Below are 15,794 nucleotides of genomic sequence, written 5' to 3'. Positions count from 1 at the left end.
TTTTATAGAGCTACATAGCTTTTAGGATCACTTCATGCATAAGATCTGTGTAGGATATATGAATACTTGATTTCATTTGTACATTATCTCCATTGAATAGGGTCTAAATGAGTCCCATACAACCTGTGATGTTGCTTATAGTTTATTCTACTGGATTATACATCCAGTAGAATAAACTATAATAATTTGTGCAAGTACAATATCTTCTTTAATTTTTACACATCATATATTTTGATTAGCTTTGTGTGGTAACTGAAAGTAAGTTGATTATCATGTCAAACTAATTTTCATATTAGCCATTTGTTGGATGGATTTTTATTACAATAGAATTTGTTCTGCAAAATGTATGTGAAAATGTTATAGGGCATGTGCACACTTAATCATTCTCACAGCTATAATACAGTCTCAATCATTAATTTATGCCGACGTGTAACTGGTAGGTACAGAACAAACCACTACTCCATAAAATATACAACTTTTGAAGATACCACATTTGCTCTACTATATTAAAGAACTTGTATGTAATTATCATAATAGAGAACAAGTATCTATAGTACTTACATCAAAGTATCTTTGATAGATGTGCTCCTAACAGGTAGATATATGCCACTGACCTAAACTTTACTTCACTTTTGTTGACCTAAACTTTACTTCACTTTATTTTACTTTACTTTCTGCATTGTCCTTGAAAAATAGCTCTTTTCATACTGTGGGGAAGACTTGAACAGATGAAGTAGCCTACTGACCTTCCACTATTTTGTGCTAAAAGAGTGATATATAATTTTATTGAATTAGACTGTTGACCAAACGAACTTCAGGTTATGTCTGGATGTCCTAAATGTCCTTGGGGGGGGGGGGGGGTCTCCTCAACTTCCAGAACAACCAACTCTGCTATTTTGAATTTGTTGTTATAGCTATTATGAGTATGATGATGCTGATGTAAGCAGAAAATTCCAAAAGATTACAGATAAGATAGAGAACATTTTAGTCATGTTGTAATTAAATCTAGCAGATATGTAAAACATGATGCAATTTGAATATGTTCAGGTACACAAAAATATCAGATTTTTTTCTTCAAAAAAGATCTTTCATAATTCCAAGCTGTCCATATGAAGAAGTTCAAGAAAATGCAATCTCTAGTTCAAGGAATTGGTGTATGCTGTTAAGGCCCTTTGCACAATTCTTTCCCTCGCTCAACCCTTTAAAGTAAAGTAAAGTGCAGCCATTATCAACCCACTGCAGGATGGAAGCCTCCTCAACAATTCATGTTAAGGGAAATGGACCATAATCTGCCACGCTGGTCCAGTGCGGGTTGGCAGATCGACCGTATTCAGCAGTCAGGGGCTTGAACCCCGGTCTACTCAAAGAGCGTGTGCTACTGCACTCCTGCTCCTGCCCACTCGGCTACGGAGGCCGTTTATACCTGATCAACCCTTTATACCTGATCAAATGGGAGATCATCACTTAAAGGCAATCCAAGTTTGTGTAGACTACAAAACAATGAGACCAGCACAACTTCATGCCAATAGGCAGGATTTCCTGCAGGCCTGTGGAAGTAACTTGCACTTGTACACCAGTAAATTCAGTGTAAAATGCAATTTTTGTTATGGACTTGGCTGATTACAGCAGGAAGATCACATATCTTAAGCAATCAGGATACCTTAATTCTACTAATGCTATAGGCACAACCAGGCTTGAAGAGCTTCTTTGAAAAAAAAAAAAAAAAAAAAAAAAAAAAAAAAACCATTTATAAATGGAACTCAGCACTTTCAAATAGTGATATCTCATTTTGTTGAACCAGAATTTTCACTACATTGATTATTTATTAAAGAAGCTACAAGTTATATCTGGACGTTGAATACTTCCAATAGTCAATGATGTCTAATTGTACTTGAAGCAGATGGACATCTTTCAACTTCCAGGATTTCCAGCTCTGCTATTTTGCATTTTTTGATACTGCCAAGGTGATTATAATGATATTAGTATTATTAGCTGCAAATGATGCAAGGTAACAAATCTTATACACCATTAGCTAAAAAAAAAAAAAAAACTCGTTCATTCCCCAGTCCTAATAATTTTTTTAATCCTTCCTTAAATTTATTCAAACAACACACTTCAAAACACCAGTTGGAAGTTTGTTGTTGTTGTTATTTGGCTTTTAGGAGCATTAGCAACTAAGGCCATATTGTTCCGGGGATATGCGGTGGTCATTCCCTGACCTTTCCGCATCCTCCGTATTTGGTGGTTGGAAGTTTGTTCCATCAATCAATTACTCTCTCTCTCTGGATGAAACCAAATTTTTGCACATCTGTCCTGCAAGAGGATTCCTTCAGCATTTAGTTTACTCAAAATGTCAATCATGAGATGCAGAACCTATCATGAGATTTATGTATATACCTGCCATTCTTGTGAATAGTTTAAATACTAGTTTTTTTTTTTTGTAGTTGTTGGCACATAGGCTTCTGTGGCCATAATGCACCTCCCAAGGTTTCTGCAGTACTGTACTTTGATCCAAGCCTGAGGCAGGAATCGAACCCGCGACCTTTGGGTTGCTAGGCAGGCACTTTACTCGCCCGGCTAGCTTAAATACTAGTATTCCAACAGTAGGAATGGTGTCATTCCTAGTGTTAGAATACTTGTATTTATTTACTGTTTTTTTTTTTTTTTTAATCCTTTTTTCAGCCTGCTTTTATCATTACTACTGCTATTTCAGTATTACTCATAAAAAATTCATACTTCTAAATTTTATCAATAACAAAAAAAATTCACATGGACTGATTTCTGATCATATGGCTTATTACTGATAAAACAGGGATGCCAATGTCCTAGGACAGATTAGCATTAGTAGAGGCATATGATGCAAGAAAGCAAACTTATACAGCACCAGCCAAAAAAAAAAAAAAAAAACCTTCCCATTTCACCTATTTAGTTTGTTTAGTTCTGCCTTGTATTTATTCCAGCTATCAACCTCCACAACAACAGATGGAAGTTTGTTCCAGCAACCAATCACCAGCTGACTAAAGGCAAATTTCCACACATCTATTCTACGATTGTTTTTCCTCACTTTGAATTTATGTATCCTCAGGTGATTAATCTGGGCAAGAGGAAGAATCCCATCCATTCAAGGCCTTATACACCTCATAGGTGCCTAGTCTTCAGATGCTGCAATTTGCAGAACATAAACTTTTATTCGTAAGAGCAACCCTTTGTTCCCCTCACCAGTCATGTTGCCCTTCTCTGTACTTGTTCTAGCAACTCTACATCTTTCCTAAATGAGGCTTCCAGACCTGTATACAGTACTCAAGGTGTGACCTGACCATTACCTTATACAAGAGGATAATCACTTCCTTATCTCTGCTAGAAAAATTTCTGTATATTATTGACAAGACACAATGAGCTGTAACTAGCAGACTGTCTGCACTGCTCTGAAAACTTCATATCTGACTGCACAACCTCCAGGTTTTTTCATTCTCCACTACCCTTATCAACTGTGTAGTCCCACACAGTTGATATGTACTCCGAGGTTACTGCTACCCATATGCAGTACTTTACATTTGTCAATGTTAAACTTCAGTTGCCACCTCTCAGCCCACTGCTCACTTTTCTAGATCCTGTTGCAGTAGCACACTGTCATTAACAACCCTGCCACCTTTCGTATCGTCTGCAAACTTGGACATTAAGCCTGATATACTTTATCAATATCATTAATAAATACAGTAAATAACAATGGGCCCAACACCGAATCCTGGGGGACTCCACTAATAACATTAGCCCACAAAGAGCAGTGTCCATTGATTACCACTCTGTCTTCTCCCCTCAACCATCCCTTTATTCATAGCAGTAATTTTCCCTTAATACCATACTGGTCCAATTTGTACAGTAGTCTTCCATGCACAACTGTGTCAAAAGCTTTCCTGAAATCCAAGTACCGTATTTCCCCCATGAATAAGATGCACCTTAATTTTGGGGCCCAAAATTTGAAAAAAAAAAAAAAAAAAAATGTATTACATAAAGTTATTGAACTCAAGTTTTATTCATCATAAAATTCATACAACTCCTCATCACTGTCAAAACTTCTATCCATTAGCTTGTCCTCATCTGTGTCTGATGATGAATCACTGTCTTCATAAATTGCCTCGTCCTCAGTTCCATCTATGGCATTTGAAATGCCACACTTCTTAAATGACTTGACAACAATCTCAATCTTGATATTATCCCAGGATCTTTTCACCCAGGTACAAACTTCTCCTATAGTTGGTTTCTTCACTCTTCCTGCTGGTGTCAAATTGTCCCCAGAAGACTTCATCCATTGGTTCCATTCGTCTCTCATGGCAGCTTTGAAAGGTTTGTTAATGCTGATATCAAGTGGTTGGAGCTGGGATGTCAAGCCTCCAGGTATGACAGCAAGTTTTGTTTTTTGCTCTGCAGCAATGTTCGTTGTTTTTTGTTATGTGTGCCCTGAACTGATCAATCACCAATAGGGCAGGTTTGCGTAAGAGCCCACCTGGTCTCCAAAACCTTTCTCAAACCAGATCTTCATCCCATCCTGATCCATCCAACCCTTGTCATGAATGTGGGCGATCACTCCTCGAGGAATGTCTTCTTTTAGCATTGTTTTGCGTTTGAAAATCAGCATAGGAGGCAGCTTGGTTCCGTCGGCACAACAAGCTAGAACAACTGTATAATGGCTCTTTTCATGTCCACTTGTCTTCACAGTTACAGTTTTCACCCCCTTCTTATCAACAGTTCTGTTACTTGGGACATCAAATTGAAGGGAGACTTCGTCCATATTTGCAATCTGTCCCAACTCAAACTGAGGTGTCTTCCGACACTGAATGACTGATGAAATTCAAGGACCTTCTGCTCATAGCTTTCAGGCATCTTTTGGGCAAGTCTGGTGCGTGTATGCATGCTTAGTCCATTCCGTTTCATGAACCTGAAGCACCAATTGTCTCCTCCTTTGAAATCAGTAACTTCTTTTTCATCAGCAATTCTTCTTGCCTCATGCTGAACCATCTTTGTGGACACAGGAATTCCAATTGCCCTTTGCTCTTCAATCCATATCTTCAATTCTCTCTCTAAATCAGGCCATTTTGCTGACTTGCCTCTCATGGCCTTCTTCTGCCGTGGTGTTTTCAGTAGAATTTCTTCTTCCCGTAGCCAGTCTTGGATTGTTTTCTCGGTTGGAGGAGGACCAAACTTACGTTCAGCAGCACGATTTCCATTCACTTTTGCAAACTGGATCACTTTTAACTTGAATTCAGCACTGTACGAAAATCTTTTCTGGGCAAAACGTGACAAAATGTAACCTAATATGCCGGTAACAAGTGCGAAATAATGAGCGCAAAGACAACAAGCGCAAAAAAGTGGGAAATGCAAGTAAAAAAAATCTACAACTACTGTATAAGATGTACCCAGTTTTCAGACACCAAATTTTTCGAAAAAGGGTGCGTCTTATACATGGGGAAATATGGCATATGATATCGAAATTATATTCTGCATCCAGTTCCTTTGTGAACACATCATAGTATCAAATCAAATAGGTCAGACAAGACTTCACTTAACAAACCCATGCTGTGACAAAACTATAACCGCCATCTTGTCTAGATGATCCTGCAGTGCTTCCTTAACCAGTGTCTCCATTAATTTCCTGAGTAAAGAAGTTAAACTAAGTTAATTACTAATGTCACCCTTTGATCCCCTCCCTTGTGAATTGCGGTCCCATTTGCACATATCCAGTTCGTGGGGACCTCCTCTGAATCCAAGGATGCTCTCAAAAATTATGGCTAAGGGTTTGCTTACTTCCTATGCTGCCTTCCTTAATATAATGATAAATCTCATCCTGCCCCAGGTGACTTTCTTATATTTAACTTCAAAACTTCAAGTTTCTTTTTTCTTTTTTTTTTTTTTTTTGTTAGTTATTGTCGCATCGGCTTCTGTGGCCATAATGCACCTCCCAAAGTTTTTGTATTTTCTACTCTGATCCAAGCCAGAGGCGAGATTCGAACCCGTGCCCTTTGGGTTGCCAGGTAGGCACTTTATCCACCGGTCGGCTTCAAGTTTCTCTTCCACTTTCCTCTCAGTTGTTACAAAATCATTTAGTTACTTGCCAGAGTTTGATAAACTTCTCACATTCCCCTCCCTGAATATCTTCTCATTTGTAAATGTAAATGCTAAATACTCATTCAGTTTGTCAGCTACCTGAGCAGGATCATCAACAGTCAAACCATTGATATCAAGTGGACAAATCCGATTCATCCTCTTCCACTGATATCAAGTGGACAAATCCGATTCATCCTCTTCCTTCTAGAGTTTACATAAGTAAAGAACTCTTTGCATCTTTTGTCAAGGATTTCTCATAATCTGCCTTTGCTGTCTAACCTAATTTGTGAACTGATTACAGACCAGCTTATATCTATCATAGGCTTCTGTGTCACTTGATAGTTTATATGCATCCCATGCATTTTTCTTCTTTGCCATGAGTCTCATTAGTTTATCTGACATACATTTAGGCCTATACCTTGAACAATATTTCTTAGTTGGTATGAAAAACCTAGTAGCCTCAAGATAATTCTTTGAATGCTTTCCATTTAGAATTTTCTGTAGGTAACATCATCAGTTGGTCCCACTGTATAGAATTTAAAAACTGTGTGAAACCACTGAAGTCACCTTTACAAAAGCAAAAACCCTTCCCTTCATCCCAGATCCTTAATATATGAAGAATCACTGCTGATAATCAAATCAAGAGTATTACTCCTTTTGGTTGCCTCTTGAACATATTGCTATTGAAAACAATCATCCAATAAATCCACAAAAGCCTTGCTGGTGTGGAAGTGACCAACCCACAAGTTCCAGTCAATATCTGGGAGGTTAAAATCCCACATTATATGACAATCTGATTTACTCTATTTCTCTGTACAGTTGTTCATTGTACTCATCAGGCCTATAACACATTCATATTCTCAATTTTGCTTTCCCAGTGCTTATGTCACACCAAACCAAACTGACTTGACATTGCACTGTCCACCAATGTCAACTGGATGCACTTCCTTAGCTTTTATGTGTTTCTTAACTAATAGCATAACTCCTCCTCCCTTCCTATCCTTTCTGTATAACCCAAAATTCCAATTCTGCACTGCTTATATTTGTGTGACACCACATCTCTGATATTCGAACAGTAATACCTGCTTTTGATGCTTTCATCAGCACTTCAAATTTATTTACTAAACTCCCAGCATTGGTGTACATGCAACTATACATGCACCTGTTCTTACTCTTAGTTAGTCTAACAGCCCATGTATTTATTTGTTCCATGATGACCCCCCTATTCCCTGAAATCCCCAGCAACCCCCCCCAGGCTGCTGCTCATTGTAATAGAAGCAGTGCAAGAATCACTTTCACCTCCTGTGGCTATTGTTAATCTTTTAACCTGTGAATCCCCCAAGCTAGCAGTTTTCCAATCCACCTAACACTGCCTCGACAGCATCAGCAAACACTTTGCACCCCTTCTATTTAATTGTATCCCAACCCTGTAGAAGCAGTCTCTCCTGTTAACAAGCACAGACTACGCTGAGAAAAATTCCACCCCATGAGCCTTGCATAATCTCTCCAGGGCTGAATTGATTGACAAGGCTCTCATCATGTACTCCATCCTATTGTGTCTGGGCAGAATTGCAGACACTTTCAAATTTAACTCTAATTCACAACTTTTTTTCAACATTGACTTGTACTTGTTAAGTAAATCTACAGGTCTCTTACTCTGTAATGTCATTAGTGCCAACGTGTACAACAGTATCACCTTTTGTGCCCTTAAAAGATATCTGCTCTACAACGTCATCAACTTTTGCCCCTGGCAAACATACCCTGGTCCTATTCCATCTATCTTTTTGCACAATATATTTCCCTGTTTTCCTGACAATTGAGTCACCAACAATAAGTAGCTCCTGTTGTACCAGTGCATTCTGCCCTGAAGATTACCACTCTGTTTCCTGATGTACAAGAGTGAGCCTGGCATTGAGTTGAGCAGCTGAGAGCTTGATGGGCACCTCATTTTAATTCCTTCGAGGGCATCTACCCTATACCTCAAACTCTCATAGATGCCCATCAGAATGCAGAGTTGGCGCCTTATTTCTTAACACACTCTGCACCTTGTACACAAAGACATCTAACCTACAAAATCAATCTAAATTCAAAATAAACTAAGGAGCGTGACTAGAACTATAAAGCTACTTCTATAAAATAAATTAATATGACAATAAAACAGAAAAATTTATCAAAAACGTATTTACTGGAGCTGCAAAATCTTTTCCAACACGTGGATAACCTCGTTGAAACTAGTTTGATTGATATACCTACCAGGACACACACACCTGGACCTATAAAAGAAAGCCATATCAGCAATATTGTGTCTAATCCCCTAAACCTAACTGACATGATATGACGAACATCTTATTAATCTCTCAGTATGATAAGCATATTTAGAAAAGGAACAATTTTTACCTCTTCTTGTGGAGATATGTCATTTCTGAAGAAGTGAGCCTTTCAGGCACCTACCTAATACTGAACTTCATAATCAGGTATGTGGACAACATTCTAACTGTCAGGCAACATGATCATGACAATTAGATTGAGTTCCACAGATTGTCTTTTTATGACCCAGATTCACAGCACCCTGAAATCAGTGGCATAATTCTCCAGTTTTAACTTGAAACCATACCACCACCTTCATGCCAAAATACTATACAGATAAGAAAACATGCTCTGTATGAAAAATCATTATTTAATTGTGCCACTGCATAATATTTATTAACTGTATAACCATTAAATTTTTTTTCTTATCTATATCATATATTTATCTACAGAGCTGTGTATTGGGGCATGTCTTGGGGATGAAAAACTTGGAATAACTCATGGGAGGCCCTACTCCCTTCCCCTCCATTTGAGATTGGCTAACTGCATCTTTGATTGAAGGGGACCTCAGAAATTCCTTCAGTTATTGTTATTGTTATTTTTGGTTTTTAGGAGCATTAGCAACTAAGGCCATATTGCTCTGGGGATATGCAGTGGTCATTCCCTGACCTTTCCGCATCCTCCGTATTTGGTGGTCATGGGCTCGAACTCTGGTCTAATCAAGAAGCATGTACTACGCACTGCTGCTCCTGCCCACCTGGCTACGGAGGTGTCTATTCCTTCAGTTTTCACAGGATTTGAACACAGACCTCTACAAACAAGTGGTATGGTGATATATTGTGCAACCAAACTGCCATGGAGGACTTTTCTGCATGATAGCACACAGGAAACCAATAGACATAAGGAACTTTCTGTACCAAAGCCAAATTTAACAAAAGTCTTACTCTTAGTATATCTCCACATGTATTTAAGCTAGAACCTTCCAGACAAAATCAACCTTCAGATCTGCATATCCAGAGTATATTAACAGGTCTAACCCCCTCCACCCACCATGGTAAGGAAAAATGGTATACAAAACTAATCGCTCATAAAATGAGTTTTACATAAGCCAAGCATATCACGGGCACACAAAACTGGAAGCATGGCAACCACTTTAACTGCAGGTAAATAAAACTAGCACAGACCAGGGGAAATGAGCAGTGATGTCACTACCAGGAAGCTCAAGTTCAATAAGAATAGCAGGGAAGAGAAAAATTAGCACTGTCCAGCAGTGGATAAACCTTTCATTTTCAGTGGCATATAATCACGCGAAAGAAGCAGTTCTAACAAAGATTCTGTATACATAGTTATATTTCTTTGTTCCTTCATACTTTATTTCTAGATTATGCCTCTGAAATGTGGAAAGTGTATAATACATGCTGTAGTTTAAATTGTTATTACTATAATGTAAAGTCCATGAAATATATAATTATTAAAAGAAACAATACATTACTTAGTTTTCTATCAAAAATAAAACTGCTACTAAAAATAATGACATTTGTGAAATAAATTATAAAACCCATGTATAAAAGTTATGTTGTAATTATCAGTTTTCTTAACAGTATCATCATTTCATGGAAATGTGTAGAATTGAAGGAACATTTTTGTTCCTTTTATATGGTCTCAGTTCACTAATTCAAGTAACTCTGTCTTTACGATGAGTTAAGATACAGCTTTTCTGGCCTCGGCTGCCCAGAGTAGAAAAAATGGACATTTATTTTATTTTTTATTGTTAAATAAACATCATCATTATTATTCAAATCTGCTATACCCAATGGATATATAGATCACTATGATATTCCATTCAATTGTTTTGGACTATCAGAAATACTGTATACATAGATATATTTTCTTGTTTGTTTGTACTTTATTTCCTTTCTAGATTATGCTTCTGATGATGTAGAAACAGAAAGTGTATAAGCAGAAAATCCATTATAATCCTAGCCAGATAAGGCTTCTAATGACTGCTTGGCACAACTGATCCACTTTTCTTTGATCTGCCTTTATGTGTAACCATTATATTTTTCTTTAAATATTAACTTTTGAGTTAATCTCATTTCTTGAATCTCTCTAAAAAAACCACACAAATTTAAAATTTCTTTGTTTATCTTTGAATGGATAAAAGGTACTGTGAGTTTTTTCTTATTTTCTCCTTTGTAATATAGCTTTGTCTTAGTTTCAAGAAAAAATAAATGGAACTATTAGAAACATTCATTTCTGAAGGCACTAATTTTTGATCTATTCCTTATCTATATCTCAGCTATAAGTTAAAATAGTATTAATACTAGAGGTACAGTGATTTTTGAACTAACTAATAATATACAGCAACAGCAGGCAATTTAATCACATATATATTAGCAATGTTTCATGTCAGTTTCATTTAATAACAGTAAATCCAATAAAAAAATTAACCTTTATGAATTATTACAGAAAGTAAAATTTATTTAGGCAATAATTTATAAAAGTAACAGTACCAGCTCCAGTACATTTTCCCCATAGTGATCTATATACCCAATGGATATATAGATCACTATGATATTCCATTCAATTGTTTTGGACTATCAGAAATACTGTATACATAGATATATTTTCTTGTTTGTTTGTACTTTATTTCCTTTTTAGATTATGCTTCTGATGATGTAGAAACAGAAAGTGTATAAGCAGAAAATCCATTATAATCCTAGCCAGATAAAGCTAGGATTAATTTAAGCAACGTTTCAATTAAGGCTAGGTTAAATTTTTAAATAAATTTTCTGTTTATACTCTGGCATGGCAACAAGGTCAGAAGAGTTCACAAGATACAGAGAACAGCACCATTTTTAGTAGTTAGACAGGCATGAACCATGGTCATTCAAGCACATAGATTTAATGTACCTGGTGCTTGACCACTTGGCTACAGTGGCTTGGGATCCAAGCCTGTGACTACTAAATACGATATACATTTTTATTGATTGAGTTATTATAAACTCCATTGACCTGGTGGTCATGCTGGAGTATAAACAAGAACATTTTTTTTTTTTGCTTTTTTTTGCTTTTTTCAGAGGTATTTCTTTTTTGATACAATTCATAATGCCTGTTTTTGTTGTATTTTTATTTAACAATTTTTTGCAAGGAGAAACAGAAGTAAAAAAAAAAAAAAAAAAAAAAAGTTGTATCCCTTTCTTTTTTGAGGGAATGGCCCCCCCCATCAGCTTCGAAACTATATATACTAACAATGTTTGATCTATTGATCAATTTTCATAATTTCCCAAGTAAGGAAAACTATTTAAAAGGAATTATGAATGTACATTGACAGCTAACAAAAATTTGATGCTGAATTTATCAGGTTTATTTGCCATGAATTGTAAAAATCAGTATTTAGCTTTTGTGAGAAACAGTTGTTCATCAATTGATTGTTTCACCTGGAGCATAATGCATTCTACAATTATTTCTTATTTAATTTCCAAATTTTGGATGATAGGACAATGTCAATAAAATAAAATAATCTATGCATTTTTATTTTGCATACTTGGCAAATCAATCATCAGCCAATGTGTATGCCAATATTAATGCAGTACTAGAATATATTTCATATAAAACATTTTGCAAACTCATGACATAATCTTCCCTTTTTCACATAGCTGCCTTTTGCAGACAAATTTCAAACATCTTGCAGGAATATAACCCCTCCCCCATTGAGCTCTACAATTTTTGTTTTTACTAACAGAATACCACGGAACAACTGTCACTGTGGTGACACCTTTATAAATAAATAGTAACAATAATAAACAACACTCCCCACTTCTCTAGTGTTGTTGTTTATTTGAAAAGCATGAAACTCATTGAAAAAGCAAAGTTTACTGGATAAAGAATTTTCTTATTTCAAAAGTTTTATATCTAATTAAAGGTATTAAAGGTACAGAGGTATTAAAATATTTAAGTATTAAAATTTACTGAAAATTGTAAATCCCATCAGTAAATGCCTTGTTTTTGCTGGGGACATTAAGTTCTAGATACATCATTCAGCAACTTGTTTAGGGTACCAAGTGCAGTACATATTCACAGTTTTCACTTCATTATTAGTGTGTGTGTGTGTGTGTGTGTGTGTGTGTGTGTGTATTTTTTTTTTTTTTTTTTTTACTCTCTCTAATGCAGAATTGAATCCTAGGAAGTCAGATTCCAACACAGTGTGATAAATTGAAAACAGTATTTGCAGAGGATAAAGTACAATGCATTATTTTGCTGATCAAATAAATTCTTTAAAGCAGCTCAAAATTTTTGAAATAGGAAATGTTTTAAAATGAAAGAGCTCAGAATGAGAGCAAATTAGATGTGTATTTTTATCTTCAGACAGTTGAGAGAGAGAGAGAGAGAGAGAGAGAGAGAGAGAGAGAGAGAGAGAGAGAGAGAGAGAGAGAGAGAGAGAGAGAGAGATTAATGTACAAAATTCTCTGAATAGTTGTTGGCATTCCTACAAAATGTAATTTGCACAAATGTTCAAATTTCTATGCAAATACAATGGAGGGCTTAAGGCAATTGATAAAGATAATGCACTTACTAATGAAGCAATGATTTATGCATTGATAAAAGTGTGATTCATGTTGGGATTTTTGAACCATTCTTCATCAAGAAAAAAAAAAAAAAAAAAATGAATGCAGTAGTTTTATGTTTTCTTAGTGATCTGTACTCATATAGGATGAGGATGCACTCCTTTTTTCCTCCACATTATTATTTCCATAAATTCTTAACTGCACATGTTTATAATAGATTTCTACTAGTTGTGTCAAACAGGAAGACACTTAGACTTTTAATATGTAAACAACTTTTGCAAAAAATAGCATCATTATTACATGTGATATTGTGAAACCCTTCACAAGGAGTTGCCTAGTCATGCACTTTCAAATAACCATAGAGATAAATACGAGGAGTGAGATAAATACTATCTTGATATTTTGCAACTAAAAAAATAACTTATGAAATAATGCTTGGGGAGGTGAGGGGAACGGAATTCATTCACTAAGTAGTGGAAACCATATGAATGATATTGAAATGGAAACCATATGAATGATAATTATCAGATTCTGCAAAATAACTACTATGATTTTGGTTACTGTTTAATTTTTTTTTTAAAATATATACTGGGTAGTGCAAAGGCATAATTTTAATATGCAAATGAAGTTTGCAAAAAACGGTCGTTGTTATGACATGCCTAGTCATGTACTTTCAAATAAATAATGCTTCCCTAGCATAGAAGACCATTGTTATTTATTCTCAGTTTGAGTGCCACTACCAAGGTGGCACTGTTTTAGAAATTACGGTTCCCTCATTTGTAGGTGGATAGGCACCCAGCACACAGGAGTAAATATTTCATTTCTAGGTTGTCTTCTTGTACCCTGGGTGCCTACCTGCCCACCAACGAGGGAACAATAATTCCTTAGTGCCACCACCCAGGCAGAGTGGTGGCACTCAAAACTGCAAATAAATAACAATAATCTTCTTTACTGGGGAAGTGTTATTTATTAAAAAGTGCATGACTAGGTAACTTATTGTGAAGGATTTCACAGTATAAGTTGTTATAATAATGATGCTCTTTTTTTGCCAACTTTTTGTGCATTCCTTAGAAATTTACTGCATATTAAAATAAGGCCTTAAAGGCCATAAACTGCTTTTTTTTTTTTTTTTTTTTTATCATGAGAGGGAAAATATTTTTACTTTATAAATCTTATTATTATGTCATCATTACGTCTGGCCTCTAACTGCTAGATTAGAGTTAAAAAAAGATAAAGAAAAAATGATGCAATCATAAGAAATATATCTGCCAATTGCCGTGATCAGGATTACTGATCACTTATTTAGTTATAATGTCACTGACTTTCAACTGTTAACTGTTCATTTAGCTATGAGAAATCACAAAATAACCTAGACAGAACAATTATTGTGAATGTTTATAAATAGCTGAAGGCCAACAAATGTGGAGAGAGAGTAAAGATATTCTATCAAAAGAGGGATATCATATTCATCTATTAGAAAAATAGTCACCACAGATATTTCTCTAAAGTCCATTGAATGCCAAGAAAACAAGTTTAAAGGGCTATTTTAGTTGATGGTGATTTTGTTATTAATGTATCAGAGATTTTTAGAAGTAGAAAATATTCAACTATGGCAGAAATTCTGACTGAGAGAAACAAATCAATTCTGAAGATGGTCAAAGAAGTGCACTTAATTGGATAATGAAAGAGAAACATTGTATGAAATAGAACAGAATCAGATTATTTGTATTAATAAATAAATGAATTAATCAAATTGAATTGTATTAAACATATGAAATAACAATATAAAATGCATAAGAAAATATAAATCTCATGCAGTTTAAAGTAAAAATTATTTTTACAAATATTTATACCCCTTAATAAATAAAGTTTATAAAAAATATTTTAAATAATTTACAACAGAATATGAATAATTTTTAAAGAGTCATATAATTTCGACACCTAGCATAATTTTGTTATTGCAATTCTGGCAACAGAATTTGCTACTTTTACCAAAAATAAATAATGGCTTACATCCTTTAAATTTCCCACTGGCTCACTGAATTTTTCTAAATTATGCATCATTTTCTTTCATCTTTTGTGCCATTTATTTATTATACATATAAAAATTTGGGATATATCTTTATGATGCCTAGACATCATTTGCAATTAAAGGTGACTTAGAAAGCATTTTGTTGATCTGATGCATAGTAAATAACTGAAAATTGAGTCAGATGTAGAAATGCATATAAAAGCAATCTAATTACTAAAGAACAATGATATGTAACTTTATACTGTATTCTTGAATTCAGTTAGCATAAACCTCATCTTTATATGTTGCTCATTACATATCAGTTTTCTTATAAATAAATAAAAAATTTAGGTCCATAAAATTAATTTGTTTAATGTGCAGAATATTTTTTGTACTTTTTTCCTGTATAATTCTGTTAATTGTTCTTTGTCTCCACACAACCTTCTATTGTGACACTTACTATTTATAATAAAAGGATTGTGATCAGTGTAGCTTCATTTTTTATAGGAATTTAATAAACTATAAATATCAAAGTTAATGCTAAACAAAACAGAAATTTGACTATTTGCCTATAAATATATCTGACTATGCTGAAACTGATTTTTGCTTTGCATCCATAAAACATTTATTTGGTCTTCAGATGCTCTTTTAAAAATTCTTTATCTCATAAAATGAAAGTATTTTATTTTAAAAGGCAACCCTATTTTGAGGAGGATACAGCACATTCTGTAAGACATGGTCTATTCTTAAATTATTCAAGGAAGGTCAATATTATTATTATATTTTTGAAACAATATCAGACTATT

The 15,794-nt window shown here is 34.9% G+C and overlaps 1 protein-coding gene and 1 long non-coding RNA gene across 2 annotated transcripts in view; both read right to left on the bottom strand.

The window, feature by feature from the left end:
- Positions 1-8,790, bottom strand: part of LOC150091378 (uncharacterized) — a 46,472-nt gene extending 37,682 nt beyond the window's left edge. Inside the window, exon 1 of the long non-coding RNA XR_016547065.1 lies at positions 8,289-8,790. This is a non-coding gene — a long non-coding RNA (uncharacterized LOC150091378). The remainder of the gene's footprint in view (positions 1-8,288) is intronic.
- S2P (membrane-bound transcription factor site-2 protease) overlaps positions 8,280-15,794 on the bottom strand; it is a 168,744-nt gene continuing 161,229 nt past the window's right edge. The window contains exon 12 of the mRNA XM_090390136.1: positions 8,280-8,375. The gene's annotated coding sequence lies outside the window, so the exon portion shown is untranslated. The remainder of the gene's footprint in view (positions 8,376-15,794) is intronic.

Source organism: Mastigoproctus giganteus, chromosome 1 (assembly GCF_048544385.1).
Source record: "Mastigoproctus giganteus isolate SK-2022 chromosome 1, ASM4854438v1, whole genome shotgun sequence".
NCBI classification, from domain to species: domain Eukaryota; kingdom Metazoa; phylum Arthropoda; class Arachnida; order Uropygi; family Thelyphonidae; genus Mastigoproctus; species Mastigoproctus giganteus.
The sequence above is the reverse complement of the archived record's forward strand: the minus strand, read 5'-3'. Positions and strand labels throughout refer to the sequence as shown.